Consider the following 18,336-nt stretch of genomic DNA (forward strand, 5'->3'; position numbering starts at 1 on the left):
CTCTTTGCTGCTTGCACTCTGTCTCTCTCTAAAATAAATAAAATCCTTTTTAAAAAAGATTTCAACCATCAGTTCTAAGATAATGACCTTTAAATCTATGATTGTCTCTTAGCTTTCTACATACATAGACTTTGGGCTTCAGAAATGCAGCATGTCTTATACTCATTATTTCCACACTATCGGGTATCTGGGTATGTGACTTAGTGACATTGCCATCTACCCAGCTGGCCAAACGAGAAACATCATGGATTCCGTTGGCCAGTGTTTTTCCTTGATTCACTGCAATCACTCACAACATTGTGCCACTTCTACCTCAGAAATGTATCTCCTACCTCTCACTTCCTCTCATTGTCTGTTACCCTACACAAGCGCTCATGATGCATGGTCTCTGCTCTCAAGTAAGCCTCCAAATGGCTCTGTCTCCAAAATACCTCTACTTCACACCATCTTTTCGCTACCATTGAAGCTCATTACAAAAGACAGATGTGCGAGTTTCAGTTTCAGTATAGCAAGATGCGGAAGTTCTGGAGATGGATGTCAGTGATGGTGACACAGCAATATGAGTGTATGTAACATACGCATATGCATATTTCACCACAATTTAAAAATGTGTATATATGGTCTTGTCATTCCCAAGCTCACAAGTCTTCTTTGCAATCATGATTGGTTTCTCACTGCCTGCTATGGAAGAAAGTCCAAATGTCTTTGCAATCTGACCCTACCCATCCTCAACAGACCATTTTGGCCATTGCACTCCATACTGAAGCACACTCTCATCCTCAAATATGCTTCAGTTTTACACATTTCTCTCAATAAGTCATTCTGCCTCCAATGTCTTCTCTTTATTTATATATGATAAAAACTTTTACCTTAAAGTATAGTTTTAAGTTTATACTTAAAACTTGTTCAAGTATACAGTCAATCTCTTAACAAATTATATATAATATTTTCAGTCCCCCAGATAGTTTCTCATACCCCTTTGCAGTCTACCCCACCTCCCTTTCCCCACCTCCTGGAAATTACTGTGATCTGTTTTCTGTCCCTGTAGTTTGTCTATAGGAATTCCTATAGATGAATGATAAAGTACATAATCTTTGTGTCTGGCTTCTTTCACTTAACACAATGCTCTTCAGATTTTTTTTTTTTTTTTTTTTGGTTTGTTGTAGAGTAGTATTCCATTTTATGGATATACATACACATAATTTGTTTATATATTCACCACTTAATATACATTTTTGTTTCCAAACTTCTAGTATTACTTGAATACTAATCTTTGTATAGACATATGTTTTTATGTAAATTGGGTAAATATCAGGGGCATCTGGGTGGCTCAGTCAGTTAAGTGTCCAACTCTTGATTTCAACTCAGGTCATGATCTCAGGGTCCTGGGATTGAGCCCCGCATCAGGATCCCCTGTCAGTGAGGAGGTCTCTCTGCTGGTCTCTCTCTCCCTCAACCCCTCCTCATGCTCACAGTGCTCTCTTTCCCTCAAATAAATAGATAAATATTTTAAAATAAATAAATAAATAAATAAGGTGAATATCTTGGAATGAAATTGCTGAGTCATAGAACAAATATGTATTAAATATTATAAGAAAGTACAAAATGGTTTTCCTGTGGTTATACTATTTTGTATCTCTGCAAGCAATTTTATAAGAATTCTAATCACTTCACATCCTCACCAAGATTTAAATATTGTTAGAATTTTAAATTTTAGCCATTCTAATATGTGTGTAGCAGTATCTCCTGGTAGTTTGAATTTGCCTAAAGACTAACTACACTGAACGTTTTTTTTCCATGTAGTCAATCATATCCTTTGGTAAAATGTCTATTCAAATTCTTATCCATTTAAAAATTCAGTTGTCTTCTTATGATACATAAGTAATAATTCTTTATGTATTACAGAAACTAGTCCTTTTTCAGATATGCATTTTTATAATATTTTCTCCCACTATTGATTTATCTTTTCATTTTCTTGATTACATCTTTAGAAGTTTATAACATTTATCTATAAAATAGTTATAGTTATAAAAATATCTTATTCATTCTTATGGCTAGGGTAGACAACTCTTTATATTCATTATATTGTAAACTTTATTTTTTTGATGACTGGATATCTAAAAACCCGAAAACACAGTTCTTGTATATCACCACATTTCAGCTGTTCATCATTCTAGGGAAAACCAGAGACATTTACAATATAAAATTAAAAGTTTGGGTGGTTCTGATGTTCTGAAAATTAATATTTTATAGCAAATAATGAAGTAATATGGTGAGATCTCAAGTAAAGTTGAGTCTAAAAGTTTTCAACATTGTCCTTTCTTTCCCTTGGATACTTCTTGCTTGCAAAAGGTTAAACAATATCTTCCTGTTAAACTTGTATCTTTTAGCTCACATTCTCATGAACATGAACATTTTGTTGAAGTAAATAGACATGTCACTTTCTCATGGACTGTTGGCTGTAATCAGAGCCCATTTGTGTGAATAGAATTTTAAAGCAAGATTAAACATAGATAAGCCAAATTGGGTCAAACAGTCAGGAATTGACTATAGCTTTCTAGTCTGTTATATACATTTTATTTCAGGGTAAATAAAAATATTGTCATAACAAAGATAGCAGTTCATACATTTAGAATTATATACTTAGTAAACATTGAAAAGAAGGGTGATATGACTGTACTGGTGAATAGTGTTTGTTTCAGATTATCTGCCTAGGTATATCTCTGTGCTTAGTTTAAAAAGTCAATTTTCCCAGATAGAGGAAAGAATTAGAGGTTTTAAGTCTAGAATATATAGAATTCATTTTTCCTGACTTAAAGAAAAAACTCTCTTTGGTATTTCTTAAAGTACAGGTCTACAAATGACCAATTTCCTCATTTTTTTCTCAAAAATGTTTATTTTTCTTCTTTTGTGTATGCCTGGGAGGCTTTTTTGTTTATTTCATTCATCCATTTGTTTGTTTTACATAAAATAGCAAACATTATCATACTTTCTGTGAATCAGAAATATAAGAGTGGGGTAGTCTGGCTCATAAGTTTCAGTCAAGCTATCAGGTAAGACTGCAGTCATCAAAAGCCTTGACTGGAGCAAGAAGGTCCTCTTCCACCTCACTTTACATGACTGTCAGAACAAGGCCTCAGTTGCTTACTGCTATTGGCCAGAGGCTTCCATTCTTTTCCACGTGGGCCTCTTCACAAGAAGATTGGAGTATACTCATGACTTAGCAGCTAGCTTGTCCCTATGCAAGTGATCAAAATTTCCATTTGCCTTATTTCTTGAAAGATATTTTTGTATGAATAAAATTCTAGGATGGTAGGGTTGTTTTTTCCTGTCAGTACTTTAAAGAAGACTTTCCATTGTCTCCTAGATTTCAGAGTTCCCGATCAAGAGTCTGCTGTAAGTCTTAGCTTGCATCTTTGAAGATCACATCTTGATTTTTGGGCTGTTTTCACAATTTTCTCTTTGACGGTGATATACATGGGTGTTGTTTTCTTTGCATTCATTGTGTTTGTGGTAAGCTGTTTTTAATCTGTCCATTCAAGTATTTCGTTAATTTTAGAGACTTCTCATTTTTCTTCAACTATTATTTTGGTTCCATTTTCTTTCTTGTTTGCTATTGGGACTCCAAGTACACATGGTAGATATTTTTAACAGGTCTAATATTTCTCATACTCTATTTTGTTCTGTTTCAGTAATTCTTTTTTCTCTCTTTCCACGCCTTAGTTGGATAATTTCTGTTAACTATCTTCTAGTTTTTTCAGTCCTCTGCTTTCTCCCATCTACTGTTAATCATAGATATTATATTTTAAGTTATGAAATATTTATTTGATTTTAATATATTTTAATTTTCTATCAAAATCCTTCAACTTGTATTTATTTTGTCTATATTTAACTCTATTTAAAAATAAATATATCAATCATAGGTATTTTTCTGTCTTTCTTTGTTAATTCCAATATCTTGATCATCTCTGTGTCTTCTTCTATTGGTTATTTCATGTCTTCAATAATGGTAAAATTTTCTGTTTCTTTGCATTCTTGTATTTTTTAAATTGTATGCCAGACAATTTGGATGATACATTGTAAACTGTCTAGACTATTTTTTCTTCCTCTGAGGATTATTCATTCTATTGGTTTCATTCTGACAGGTAATTAAATTATTGCTTATTACCTTAACCTGCCAGATATTTTTGCTAGACTTTATGAAGTTGACTTCATCTTAGTTTTGCTCTCTTTCCTAAGGTGTAGCCCTTACTCTTAGTACAGAGTGTCTACTTAGTTCTCTCTGTTTTGACTGAGACCAAACTCCATTTCCTTGCAACTCTGAACTCCCCCAAATTTCTGCAAAGCACTCTAACCTCCCATAGTTATAATCTGTGAGGTCTGCTAGAATCTTACTCTGGGCATGTGTATTGAGGAGTCAGCAAAGGAAAATTTTTAATGCATACTCAGGGACTTTTGATGTGTAACCTCCCTCTTCTAAGGTACTCTGCCCCTAACTCTTAACAGCCTTGCAACCCTGAATTCTGCTTTCTGTTTCCTCCACCCAGGGGGGGTTTTCACTCTCTGTTTGGACTTTGAACCCTGCACCACAGTTTAGAAAATAATCTTATGGAGAAAGCCAGTGTAAATGTTATACTGTCTTCAATTGTTTTCTTTCTCAAAGATTACATCCCTGAATTAGTTGCTGACCAATCCTTACAAATAATCTATATGAGGAATTTTTAAGAAATAAATAAAGAATATTAATAATAAGAAATTTTTAAATTCCTCATATAGATTATTCCTGATTTTAGAGAGGCACCTGGGTGGCTCAGTTGGTTAAGCATCCAACTCTTGGTTTTGGCTCAGGTTATGATCTCAGAGTTGTGGGATTGAGTCCCATGTGGGGTTCTGTACTCAGTGTGGAGTCTGCTTGTCCCTTTCCCTCTGTTAGCACCCCCCCCACACTCACTGTCTCTCTCTCTCACACACACACAAATAAATAAATAAAATATTTTTTAAAAAAGGAAACTTGACTTATAAAGATAATTGACTATGATCAAGAAGTGCACACTACCAAAATGCAAATACATTTAACATTAGAACATATATAATGTACTATTTACAATAAAAGAGTAAAAAAGAAAATAGTATGATAACTTTCATAGATATAGGGAAGATCATGTGATGAAATTCAACACCTACGTATAATTTTTTTAAAAAGCAAACATTTTTCTTGATGGTGAAGTATTTAAAGCATTTACAATCAGCAAAAAGACAATAATCTCTGATATCACCATTTCCATTCAACATTGAACCTAAGGTCATAGATAACATAAGAAAAAGAAATTTATGTACAGAGATTGGTGAGGAAATGTTGAGATTATCTTAATTCACAAAATTCTATACTAATAAAACAATGTAATCTATACACAAATTATGAAAGTTAACAGGATAGTTTAATATGGGGACTATAAAAATCAATATTGCATTTTTTAAGTCAGCAAAAATATTAGGAAATAAATTTTACTAATAGTAATAAATCATATTATGCAATAGTACATATAAAATGATCCTGTTCAAATATTTTATATATATTTTGTTCATTGAAATTTGGGAAAATACTTGTCAAAATGCTAATCACACTTTCCTTCAGAATCTTGCCTCATTTTTTTGCTTTCATTAAAATAATTTCTATAAAGCTTAATTTTCCAAACAAATAGATTAACTTCATATCCAGTACATCAAGAATACTAGACATTATCAATTTTTAAAATCACACTTTTACTTCAGCTATTTAGAGCTGAAGAGTGAAATGTGAACGTGTAACTACAGTTTAATGTTAAAGTCTACTTCATTGCTGAAACTTCCAATTGGTGGGAAAAAAATGGTCAGAATTAGTACTTGATGTTGTAAACTTAAACTGTTGGCTCATTGATTTATTTTAAAGATTTATTTACTTATTTGACAGATAAAGCCTGAGAGTGCGGGGAGGGACAGAAGGACAGAGGAAGAGGGAGAGAAACAGACTCCCTCTGAGCATGGATCCTAACTCAGAGTTCACTCTCACCAACCTAAGATCATGACCTGAGCTGAAATCAAGAGTTTGATGCTTAACCAACTGAGCCACCCACGCACCCCTGTTGGTACATTGATTTAATATAACTTTAAAGCTTTTTGAACCTCTTAGAACATTATAGGATCATCTAGTTATCCAACAAATATTTGCTGAAAATCTCAGTAACTTAAAAATAGGCTTTTTGTTCCTTGGTTGAAATGATTAAGAGAAAAGACAGGTTTAGATAAAGGATTTAAGCTAGCAGTTGTTTAGAAAGTGTGTTTTGAGATCACTTAAATGTACCAAATGGAATTTTATTCCCATATTTACTTTCTTCTCAGTGTTTCCCTAACATCTACTTATATGTTTTAATTTTTAATTTAAGTATTCTAAGAATCTCTTATTTCCCAATAAACAAACTGACTGATTTACATTTAAGACTAGCACTAATTCAGAACTCCAACCTCAAGAATAACTAGATTATTCTTCCTGGTATTAAACTTCTCTGAATAAACATAACTTGGAATGTTTATAAGCAGCAAAGAACATCTGGCTTACATTCCTAATAAAACAAAACAAAACAAAAACCCATAGGTTAAGAAAAAAAAAATGGTGGGTGTCCCCAGAAAAATTTAACTTCATATGGATTTACTTTTCATCCCATTTATTTAAAAAATGAAATAATTACAGGTAGAAAATTAAACCATTTTTTCAACTAATTACAAAAATACCGTATTTATTGTGAAAAATATGAGAAGTTAGATTAATGTAAATGGATCATTCTAAACTTCATAGCAATGGCTTAAATTAATCAGTCCCTCATTTACACAAATAAGTTTTTAAATAGCTCTATATGCTCTGCTCTGGGAATCATTCTGACTCATTAGTTTCTTTCATTTGATGCTATTAAGTATCAATACTTATGCTCTTTGGCATTGCCATCAGTTTTATATCAATCTAATTAGTATCCCTATATGTAGTAATGTTAATTAAGAAGGATATCAAGTATCAAAGATGAAAGATTTATTCTCCTTCACGGCATTTGTTCAAAGAATTACAAATAATTATGAATAAGTACAAGAATATAAATTCATTCTGCAAAGAGAAGCAAATATATTGAGACACAGCTTCCCTCCCCCCTTTTAAGGAAAGTTGTTTTGTGGACAGGGCTTTACTGTGTTCTATGATTGAGATACAGAAATTGACGGAAATTGCGGTTGTTTATTTATTTATTTTTATTTTTTTTTTTCTTCTAGTTTTAATCCAATACAACGGGTTAACCAAACCATGTAAGTCCCAGCCCTAATGTAAAAAACTTTTTGGAAATTCTTTCCAAATTTTCTCTGAATTTTATCTGTCTCCAAATTTTCTTCTTTTATAAAAACAGCAAATTTATTGGATTAGGGTCCCACCTTACTCCAGTATGGCCTCATCTTAAGTGACTACTTACGTGATGTCCTTATTTCCAAATAAAATCACATTCTGAGGATTAGGATTCCAACATATGAATCTTGGTGGGGGGACACAATTCATTGTATAACAAGGCCTCAAGCCTATGGCTTTTATTTTTTTTTTTTTTTCTCAGTACATTTGCTGAACACTGAAACTGTACTAAGAAAAGTGTTAAAATTCTAAACCTCTTAGAGTCAGAGCAAAGTTTTTCTGTATCTTGTGAAACAAAGATTAGCATAGGGTTCTCACCAGGATGTGAGGCCACATAAAATACACCAGCCTCCTAGTTGAAAGTTAGGAAAATTAAGGGTTAACCAGATGTAGACTGTCTCCTTCTAGAGCTGAAATCCAGTCTTGGATCAGCTTGATTAAATTAAGGTGGCTGACAAGCAATCTCTCTAGCTGCCTAGTGAAAGAACGGTGAACCCTCTCTGGAGGAAAATTTCATGATATGGAGCCTCTGCAATTATTTTATATATAAAAATTACTAGAATTCTCCCAAGATAAGGCCATGTGACCAAAATCAAAAAGGAAATAAAACAAATAATAGAAATAACCTACAAATAGTCCAGGTGTAAAATGTAGATGACAAAAACCTTAAAATAATTATGACAAATATATTCAAAAAGATAAATAAAAATGAGAAAATAAACAAAAAGAGTTCAGGAGTCTTACCAGAGTATTGGACTCTATAAAATCTGAGAAGATTAAAAACTAAAAATCAACAACTCCTTTCAGATTAGATCCATCAGAGAAATGAAGTCATGGGACAAACTGTCACTTAGAAAACTGGAGAGAATACAGAGAACATAGCTTACCTGAAGCAGAAGCTCCTGCAGCCAGTAACTGGTAAAAACACTAAAAGAATAATTGAATTAGTGGAGGCTTAGTATGGACAAGCTTGAGAGTTAAAACTCCTGATGGCTCAGTCCTAAGGGGAACCCACACTTTCATGAGTTTTATCTCCAGAAGTCCCAATAGGTTCTTACGGTAAACAACAGAGAAAGATTTTCCATATGCATTATTCAAGGGGAAAAAAAATAAGTAGCCATTTTCAAATATCCCCAAAGGGCCACCCTCAAGGGAAACTGCCTTACCAGATGTTGACCCAGGGAGAATGGTAATTAACCAATCCAGCATCTTCTAGCTTTCTTGTCTCCATAGAGGAGAAAAAAGGCTAAGCAACTCTTTTATTGGTTACATCCAATTTAATACTGGGCCAATTTAAAAACATGGAGATTTAATAATAAGATTATAGAATGCTTCCCCTTCTTCATACTTAATTATTCCATCAGCAGGACTCCAGTGTAAACCAGTGTACTACAACTGAAAGCTGTAAAATACAGACTTTTTTTTCTTCTTTTTCAAGATTTTATTTATTTTTTTTTTCAGAGAGAGAGAGCGCACAAGTAGGCAGAGTGGCAGGCAGAGGCAGAGAGAGAAGCAGGCTCCCTGCCAAGCAAGGAGCCCAATGTGGGACTCCATCCCAGGACCCTGGGATCATGACCCATGAGCTGAAGGCAGCGGCTTAACTGACTGAGCCACCCAGCCGTCCCATACAGACTTTGTTTAAGAAGAAGGTTTTAGGGAAACATTAGAAACAATGTAAGTTTGAAAACACTTATGAAATAAAGAGTTGGAGGGAACCTATCGGACTAGAGTCCAAACAACTGAAAAGAAGGTAGAAAAAAGAAAAAAAAATAGGTACAGCAAATAAACAAATTCCAAGGTGTTAGATATAAATAGAATCATATAAAAAATCACATTAAATATGAATAACCTGCATATTTCAATCAAAAGTCAGAGATAGTAGGGCAAAATTTTTCAAAAAGTAAGATCCAGTGGGGGCCACTGGGTGGCTCAGTGGGTTAAGCCTCTGTCTTCGACTCAGGTCATGATCTCAGGGTCCTGAGATCAAGTCCCGCATTGGGCTCTCTGCTCAACAGGGAGCCTGCTTCCTTCTCTCTCTGTCTGTCTTTCTGCCTACTTGAGATCAATCTCTGTCAAATAAATAAATAAAATCTTAAAAAAAAAAAGTAAGACCCAGTTATTCACTACCTACAAGAAACTCACTTTTAATAATAAGACACAAGTAGAGTAATAGTAAAAAGATGGAACAATATATAAAATACATACTAATCATAATTATAACGATACATACATAATATGAATTAAAAGAAAGACAGAATGGTTATATTAATATCAAATAAAGTGTATTTCAGAGCAGAGAATATTCCCAGGGTTAAAAAGAGTTATCTCATAATGACAATGGGGCTGATTAGTCTAGAAAACATAACAATTCTAAATGTTTATGCTTCAAAATACAATAAATAAAATTGGACTACCAGAAGAAAAAGACATATGTATAATTATAGTTGGAGATTTCAATAGCCCTCTTTTAATTACCAAATAATAGAAAATAGTAAAGATATATAATACTTGAACAGTTCCATCAACCAACTTGACCTAATTGACGTTTATAGAAGTTTTCAGCCAACAACAGCAAAATTCATGTATTCTTAGAACATTAACCATAGATCTGGAACACAAACAAATGTTTGGCTCTATAAGGTCGCTTTCTATAGGACCACTGACTAAAGTGGGAAAGTTTTTAGACCTGAGATTACAAAGGAATCTGCACCATTTACCAACCTCCACTGGAAGTGGACTGCTGGAACACCATGGTTTTCATCAGAGTTGCTATTTAAGGAGAGTAGGCAAGGGGAATCTTCTGGCTGGGAAGAATCAAGATTATTTTATCCAGATGTCACTGAAAGATGAGCAATATTACCCTCCCTCTTAACTACGGCCTTATGATTTTACCAATCACTTGGGATTTGGACAGAAAAGATTAGACAATTCATGATAACGTTTGAGGAAGGGGTAAGGGAATAGACTTCTCAGAAACAGACTGATGTGTAAATGTTGTGTGCCATTTGAATAATCACCCAGGCCACTAAAGGCCATTCTCAACTATGTATGTCACCCAGTCTCTTCTTCAGCCATTCCAAGAATATGCTAAATGGGTTCATGAACAAAACTGTCATTGAAGCAGGGATGGAGACCATGCACCTGCTCAACATGAACACTTTGCCTCACCAAGGCTGATCTGGATAAGAATATGCTGTGTACTCACCTGGTCACCGGAAATCAACATTGAGTCCCATACACAGCACCATGCTCCAGATGTAATAACCTCAGTCTGATGTCAGCCTGAATACACTGGAGCCATTGCAACATGAAGGAATTATTTTCCTGCCTAGAAGAGATACTTAGTGTGAACATCCACTTTCCTTTCCTTTCCTTCCACCAAGGATGCTGCTAATAACACTGTATGCAGGACTTACTAAAGTTTTTTAATGTAGCTGTGTCTCTTTCAATATTGTTTTTAAATAAGAAAATGATTTTACTGAAAAAGATGTGGGGAAATGTGCTAATACCCACAGGCCTTATTAATAATGACATGCACCCACTACTTGGAAGCAGCTGGCTTTATGGAACAATGTATTGTCCTATTGAAGATTTGGTATTAGTACCATCTGAGACAGCACTTAGCAAAGTTAGAGTACTATTTGCTTACAGGATATAGTGTATGTTCAGAATGAATAAACAATATATAGTGTTGTTTTTCAGATAGACAGAGTTCATCGATTGTGGGGTGAGTATTTCACCATAGGGTAAAAATGGGACTGGTTTTCTCACTATGATACCCAATGAGTCACTCACATTTTTGCAATGTATCTCCCTATTTTGGGGCAGTGCATATTACTAAGCCTTAGAACCTAAAGAAATATTTTCACTCGGGATTTTTCCACTAAATTAGAAGTTGGGTATTTTATTTTATTAATTATTATTATTTTAAAGATTTTATTTATTTATTTGACAGAGAGAGAGAGAGGGAGAGAGAGAGAACAAGCAGGGAGAGAAGCAGTGGGAGAGAGAGAAGCAGGTTCTCCACTGAGCAGGGAGACCAATGTAGGGCTCAATCCCAGGACCCAGGGATCAAGACCTGAGCCAAAGGCAGACACTTAACCGGGACTGGTGCCCAGAAGTTGGATATTTTAAATATTCACGCTATTGGACAAATAGTTTTAAAAAGGGAGGGATGGTTCTTGAGTTGGCTACATATGGTAATTAAGTCAGGCTCTCAAGAGTAAACAGAATTGCTTCTCAATAGTGCATCCAAAAGGAGAATGTCTGGAACTCAGAGATGTTTTTTGTTTTTTTTTAAAGACCTTATTTATTTGACAAAGAGAGACACAACACGAGAGGGAACACAATCAGAAGGAGTGGGAAAGGGAGAAGCAGGCTTCCCTCCAAGAGGGGAACCCCATGTGGGGCTCGATCCCAAGAAGCTGGGATCATGACCTGAGCCAAAGGTAGACGCTTAACTACTGAGCCACCCAGGTGTCCCTTAGAGATGCTCTTAATGACAAAAAATTAATAGAAAATTCTAGCTCCATGCAGGAAAAACCATTCTGAGTTCAGGTGCCTCAGGAATGAATGTCTGCATCAGCATACCAGGTGCCAAATCCTTCCTAGGTAAGGTGTTTACTGTGTAGAAAAATCATGCAATGGAGACACCCTGCCAGTAAGTGAAAACAGGTGTACAAAATAAGGTAAGGATTCGTGGATAAAATAATATCTACCCACAAGGAACCAATGAAGATAAAGCTGAGCAGCATTCTTCAAAGTGTGTTCTCAGACCCATGGAGACCTGTGAACCAGTTACCAGTCTATACAAGTAAAGTACGGAAATTGAGAATTATTATGTAGAAAATTTTATGGCAACTTAGAGTACCTTTACTGTTGAACTCTAAAATAAAAAACAAATAATTGGGGGGGAGCATAAACAGGGCAGTTGAAGAAGGAAGTTACAGATATCAACCATGACTTGATCTTTTGTAGAAATGAGCACTGTGGTATCTAACTCTTTTTTTCCTTGTTGTGTCATGTATATATATTCATTAATCTGTATGTAGATTAATTTTCTTTTTCCCTTTCCTTCACTTTTCACTCTATTTTGTTTCTTCATATGTTAGCATTCATGAAATGTGTGAATGTACATTTTTGCACTTGTGGACATCTGAGAAACTCGAGTCCATCTTACAACTAATAGCATGTTATGGTTTAATGACAGTGTTTCTTCTTTTTTAAATTTTAAGTGGAATGCATTGATAAGAACGGACCTTTCAAATAATAAATGTCTTAAATTGGTTCAAATTCAATAAATAGAGCATATTTGGCAGTGGTTAACTTTAAAATCTAGTATTAAAAATCATAGAAAACCAAGATGGGATTGTGACTGTGAAGGAGAAGAATAAGCATCACCTAAAAGCACTGAAATCAGTCAGTAAATAATGACACTGAATCTTGTTCTTTTTGAGGAGAATGTGAGAGTGTTTTGTTTGTTTGTTTGTTTGTTTGTTTTGAGAAATAGTTGTGTTATGTTAGATTGAAGTATGCAGTTGATGTTATAATTTTGGGGAGGATGACCACAGAGAAAAGATGTATGTTGGGCAATCAACAAGTGGACTAGACTGGCCATCCGTTGTATGTCACTCTAAAATCATTTGCCCTTCCAATCATCATAAATCCCATATTCTTCAATGAAACACCAAAACTATGTTTTCCAATCACTTGTGAGCTGGTGGGTACTGCCTTTCACCAAGCAAAAGTATCCAAGACACCCAAAATGGAAGAAACATAAGAAAAGAAAATTTAACAATTCATGTGGTAAGGGAGAACTGTTGTAAGTTACAAGCAGTAAGATCCATGAGATTGTCAAAGTCATGCTAAAAATGTAAATTTCTTCAACTCTAGGATTTCTTCAATGTAGGATCATCTCAATGGTCCCTTGTTTGGAATTCACACTACAGAGATATATGGAAATTGTTCCAAGTTGGAGATTAATCAGACAGGGATGGCAGAAATTCACTAATACAATAAGCCTAAGGCCCCAGGAAAGAAATTTAAAGTATTTAGTGGGGTCTAAGATAAATCAATGAACTTTAAAGTTAGAAAGAAATTGAATGGTGATAACAAGCACCTAATAAATAATGGGGGGAGGGAGAGAAATGTTTATATCTTACAATATATGTAAAACAAAAAAGATACACATAGAGAAAAACAAATACCATACAGCTTGTTTTAATGACACCCCAATATTAGGAATACTCTTTCATCTGTTGTCCACTTCTTTGTTCCTGCTGCCAGTGGGTCCTGAAAGCCATAACCTCAGGGACAGTTCAGCCCTGAGAATGAAGAGAACTCCAATGGGAAAATTTTCCCCTTCCACTCTCATTTTGGAGCTATCTTACTGTTCTTGAAGGAAAGTTTTACTCATTGTTTTCTCTCTCAGTTTTTTTTTTAACACATTGAAATTTAAATAGAAGACAGTCTCTAGAAGACATACTCCTTATATTAGTTGGCTTCAGCTAATAGATTCCTAGAAAAGCCTCTGAGAATCCATGCTTCTAGCTTCTGTGATGTTGACACTGAACTTAGCATTGTAGTTATACAGTGTAGTTGAAATACAAAGTTAACAGAATGCCTTTCTAGAATAAGGTCAGAACAAAATACAAAGACCCATCCATTAATTAGTTCCTGCTCTCAACTACTTTTATTCAACTAAAGTGTAGCCAATTGAAAACCAACGAACAGAGACACAAAATCCTGACACTTCTTCTGTTGACACTGAGGTCTGTGTCTTATTCTCTCATATCTAAGTGGGTTGTGTCACTGCAATGACCAATAGAATAAAATAGAAGTGGCAGTTCTGGGACCTGGCCTTACAAGACTAAAAACTTTCATTCTTCTCTCTTGGCTCTTGGCCCCTCTTGGCCGCAGCAGGCCCTAGGTGAGAAGTTCTAGTATCTGCTGGAGAAACTATAGGGCAATGTCCTGATTCTACACAGAGAGGGACCCGACTGACCTAACTGAGCCTTTTTTGCCAAGACTCCAGTTTGATAGTGAACCTGTCTTTGATCCTCCGGGCCAGCCTAAACTAACAGCTAAGTACCACTGAAAGAACCCTAGTCAGTGTCATGTGGAACAGAAGGGCCCAACCATGTTCTGCCCAAATGCCCGATACACAAAATCATGGGATATAATTAAATGGTTGTTATTTCAAGCCACCAGGATTTAGGGTAGTTTGTTATACAGTAATAGATCATCTGAAAAAGAAGTATGGCTGAAAAGCTGCGTGTAAAGACTATTTTTATAAATCTGCCATAAATTTCTCCTTAAGTTACTTTCATAATTCAGAGCTGCCTTCTGTTCTTTTGGGGAGTACTTTAACTTTAAGAATTGTTGTCCCTTAAGTCTCTCTGTTAAGGAACTAATGACCTGTAAACATAAGCTTATATTCATTTGGGAGTTTCATACCTAAAGCGATAAAATGAATAATTTTTTTATTAAAAATAATATAGGGGAACCTGGGTGGCTCAGTGGGTTAAGGCCTCTGCTTTCGGTGCGGGTCATGATCCCAAGGTCCTGGGATCGAGCCCCACATTGACTCTCTGTTCGGCGGGGAGCCTGCTTCCCCCTCTCTCTCTGCCTGCTTGTGATCTCTCTCTGTCAAATAAATAAATAAAATCTTAAAAAATAATATAAAGCACAAATCTTCCTCTTCCCTCTGTTCTCATCTCTATTTCAGCTTCTAAATAAAGCATGTAAGCAAAGCATTTGCATTCCTGTTTTATAGTAACTCAGACACATATTATTGTGCACATTAAAAAAACAAAAAGCAGTAAGGTAATGCTCCCTGCAGTGGCTTCATTCCAAGTTTGCTCCACCTAACGCCTACAGGCAGAGTGGGTGAAGATATTTGCCAATCCATAAAGCATTTGGGAGCCTCCTGGGTAAAATGTGGTGTTGGAATTATAAGACCATTATCATTAACAATTGGCAGGAGGCACCTCTCATTTCTCCTGGAGAGATTACAGGGGTTGAAGGATGTTTCCCTTAATCACCACACTGACCTCACCTGACAGAGGCTTGCACTTCTTGAACACAAGCCCACTGCCTAGGTCCCTGAGGTCCAAGCATCCCATCGCTCCAAGCAGCAGGGACACAGTCCGGGGTATGGAAATGAAATTCTTATGCTGGACAAAACGGTTATGGCAGTTGGTGGTCATTACTCAGAATATTGCTTCCGGGGGAATTAGATGTGAGAAATGTCATAGCAGGAGGAGGAGATACATTCAGGACAGCTTCAGTCATCAGCCCCATCAATCTGTGCACCTAACCCGGACACTCTAGGATAACATCTCTGGCCCACACTTGAGTTGACCTAGATAGCTACAGGATACAAACCAGGGTTTAGTCACTGAATGAAATGATAGTAACTATCATAATGGAATACCTATTGTGGGCTTGGCACTCTGTTTACCTTTTCTCATTTAGTCATAATAGTAGTTCTATAAATTGGAAGTATTTTTCATTATATAAATGAGCCCACTGAGGCTGTGAGAACTTTAGTAATCTAGCCAGAATTATATAGCTAAGAAATGGCATAAATTGGATTCAGCTGCTTTCTGATACAAAAGTTGTTGCTCTTCCACTCCCATACACTAAGCTGATAAGACAGCCTTAGAATTTAGATATTTTGTTTAAAAAAAAATCAAACAAGAAAATAAGCAGTAACTAGAAAGACAAGAACATTGGAAGAAAGATTATTTTGCTATGGTGAGGATTCTAGAAGTGTTATCCACCAATGACGAAATAGTGAAGTAAATTCTTGACAAACACAAAAGCAGTGAAGAAGAGAGAGCTTACTCTTGTCTAAGTATTGCCCAAAGTACTTCTATACTAACTTGTCTCACAACAATACCCCCATGAGATACATATCTTACAAATGAGGAAACTGAGGCATTCAGAGGTTAAGCCATGGGCTCTAGCTTACATGGCCAGTGGGTTAGTCAAGCCAGGTTTTGAATCAGGATCCTAATGCTGGAGTCTAGTCTCCTAGTTTCCAATGCATGCCAGGATTGGAATGCTAGTTCTGCCTCTTTCTAGTTTTGTTCCTTAACCTCCCAGAGTCACGTTTTCTTCATCTCTACAATGAGGATGATGATAGCCAACCAAGGAAATTGCTGGGAGGATTACACATCTGGTGGTCAGCAAGACTTCAACCAACACCATCCTTGGCCCATCATCCTTCCTCCCAAATTCTTGGCCAGTTCCCCACTTGTTTCTCCCTTCCCTTTTCTCTCCTTAGTCCTCTGTCCTCTTCCCTCATTCTCTCCCACTCTGGTTCGTTAGTGCTGACCTTGTGTGTATCCACAAAGGCATTAGAGTAGAGTAAGCAGCCTGCCTTCCAGCTGGGGGTGGTGCTCAGACCCTGTTCCACACTCTGTTCTTTCTCCCCCTTCATCCGAGCTCAGGCCACTAATGGTCATTTGTGTATAAAGTCTGAAGCTCCGGGGTGAGAAAGTATCTGTTGCTCTAAGGATCAAAACACCACAGGAGGTGCTGGTACCAGAACTGGGGTTGCTTCCAACAGCGTTTATTTGGGGACAACACCATTGTCACAAAGTCTTCTTTTGGATTCGTCTGCATTCGGCCCATAGAACCAGAGCTGAGGAAACATCAGCTGGGTTGGCACAGTCCTTATTCCTTTCATGTCCCCCTTGTCAACAGTTTGAAAGTGAGATGGCTAATTTTGTGCCTGACAAGAAAGGACGGATCATTTTCTCAGATGCTGTTATCAGCAGAGTCAGAGCTGGTACACTCTCTGAGGGAGTCCCTGAACCACAGGTTACTGGCAGGCAGACAAACACTCGCTGACAGCCATTTGTAACCAACTATGAAACGCCATCTGCTGTGGCTGGGGGAGGAATGGCTCCAGCAAGTGAGAGCCACTGTACAACCTTTCCCTGTGTTAACTCAGCGCGGCCTTTCGGTAGGTAGCCCTAGAGGAAAACCTGTTTCATATTCCTAGACAGTATGTCTCATCCAGATTCGTACATACAGAAATTACAGAATATTGATATTTTTTCTAGGAGTGAAAAAATTCGCATCTCTCTTTATATTAAAATGCAAACATTACCCCACTGAATATAGCAAAACAATATCGTGGAACAAATACAGTCCAGCACCGTGTAAACTTCCTCTGGAGATTTGAGTCAACTTGTGCATGAACACCATCGAAAAAGACAGCAGTGACTGGATTGACGGTTCTCTGAGGTTTGAGTTTGGGATTTAAAAAAAAAAAATCTGATCATTTCTGCATTTTGAGGGAGGAGAAGAGGCTGAAAATTTCAGGAAGGAGTTTTACTTTATAACTCAAGATGTAAGTCAAGAAAAGTAGTTATTTATAATGAGTGACAGAAACATTATTCAGAAGAAAAGGAAACTTTACTGAGAGGAATGATGGCAGGTTTTGAAGGTACTCGGGAAAGGGAAGTCTTTTTTGCTCGTTAACTTGAATGAGGCACACAGCCAGTGGCATATGCCAACCCTCTCTCTCTCTGGTTGGAAGTCTGGGTTTTCATTTTTAGGAGTCTTAATAGTCTTATGTCTCATGATTAAGTAATGAGAGCTGGCATCAGAGTATCTAAAGTTTAGCTGATCTTGCATTTATCCTCATAGGCCAGAGAAGACCGTAAGACATGTTTTAAAACCAAACGTGCAAGTGAATACAGATGAATAGAAAGATAGATAGATGTTAGATAGATAGATAGATATAGATACACACACACACACACACTCACACACACAAAATGCCAGTTCCTTCTGACTCTGTGCTTGGACTCAGGGGACTTGGCAGGGGTTACAGTGTTTGCTGGCAGAAAATACTTCCCACAGATTAAAATATCTGAGTCCTGCATTCTAGCTCCCCACCG

Source organism: Enhydra lutris, unplaced genomic scaffold (assembly GCF_002288905.1).
Source record: "Enhydra lutris kenyoni isolate GAN:26980312 unplaced genomic scaffold, ASM228890v2 scaffoldscaffold17, whole genome shotgun sequence".
NCBI classification, from domain to species: domain Eukaryota; kingdom Metazoa; phylum Chordata; class Mammalia; order Carnivora; family Mustelidae; genus Enhydra; species Enhydra lutris.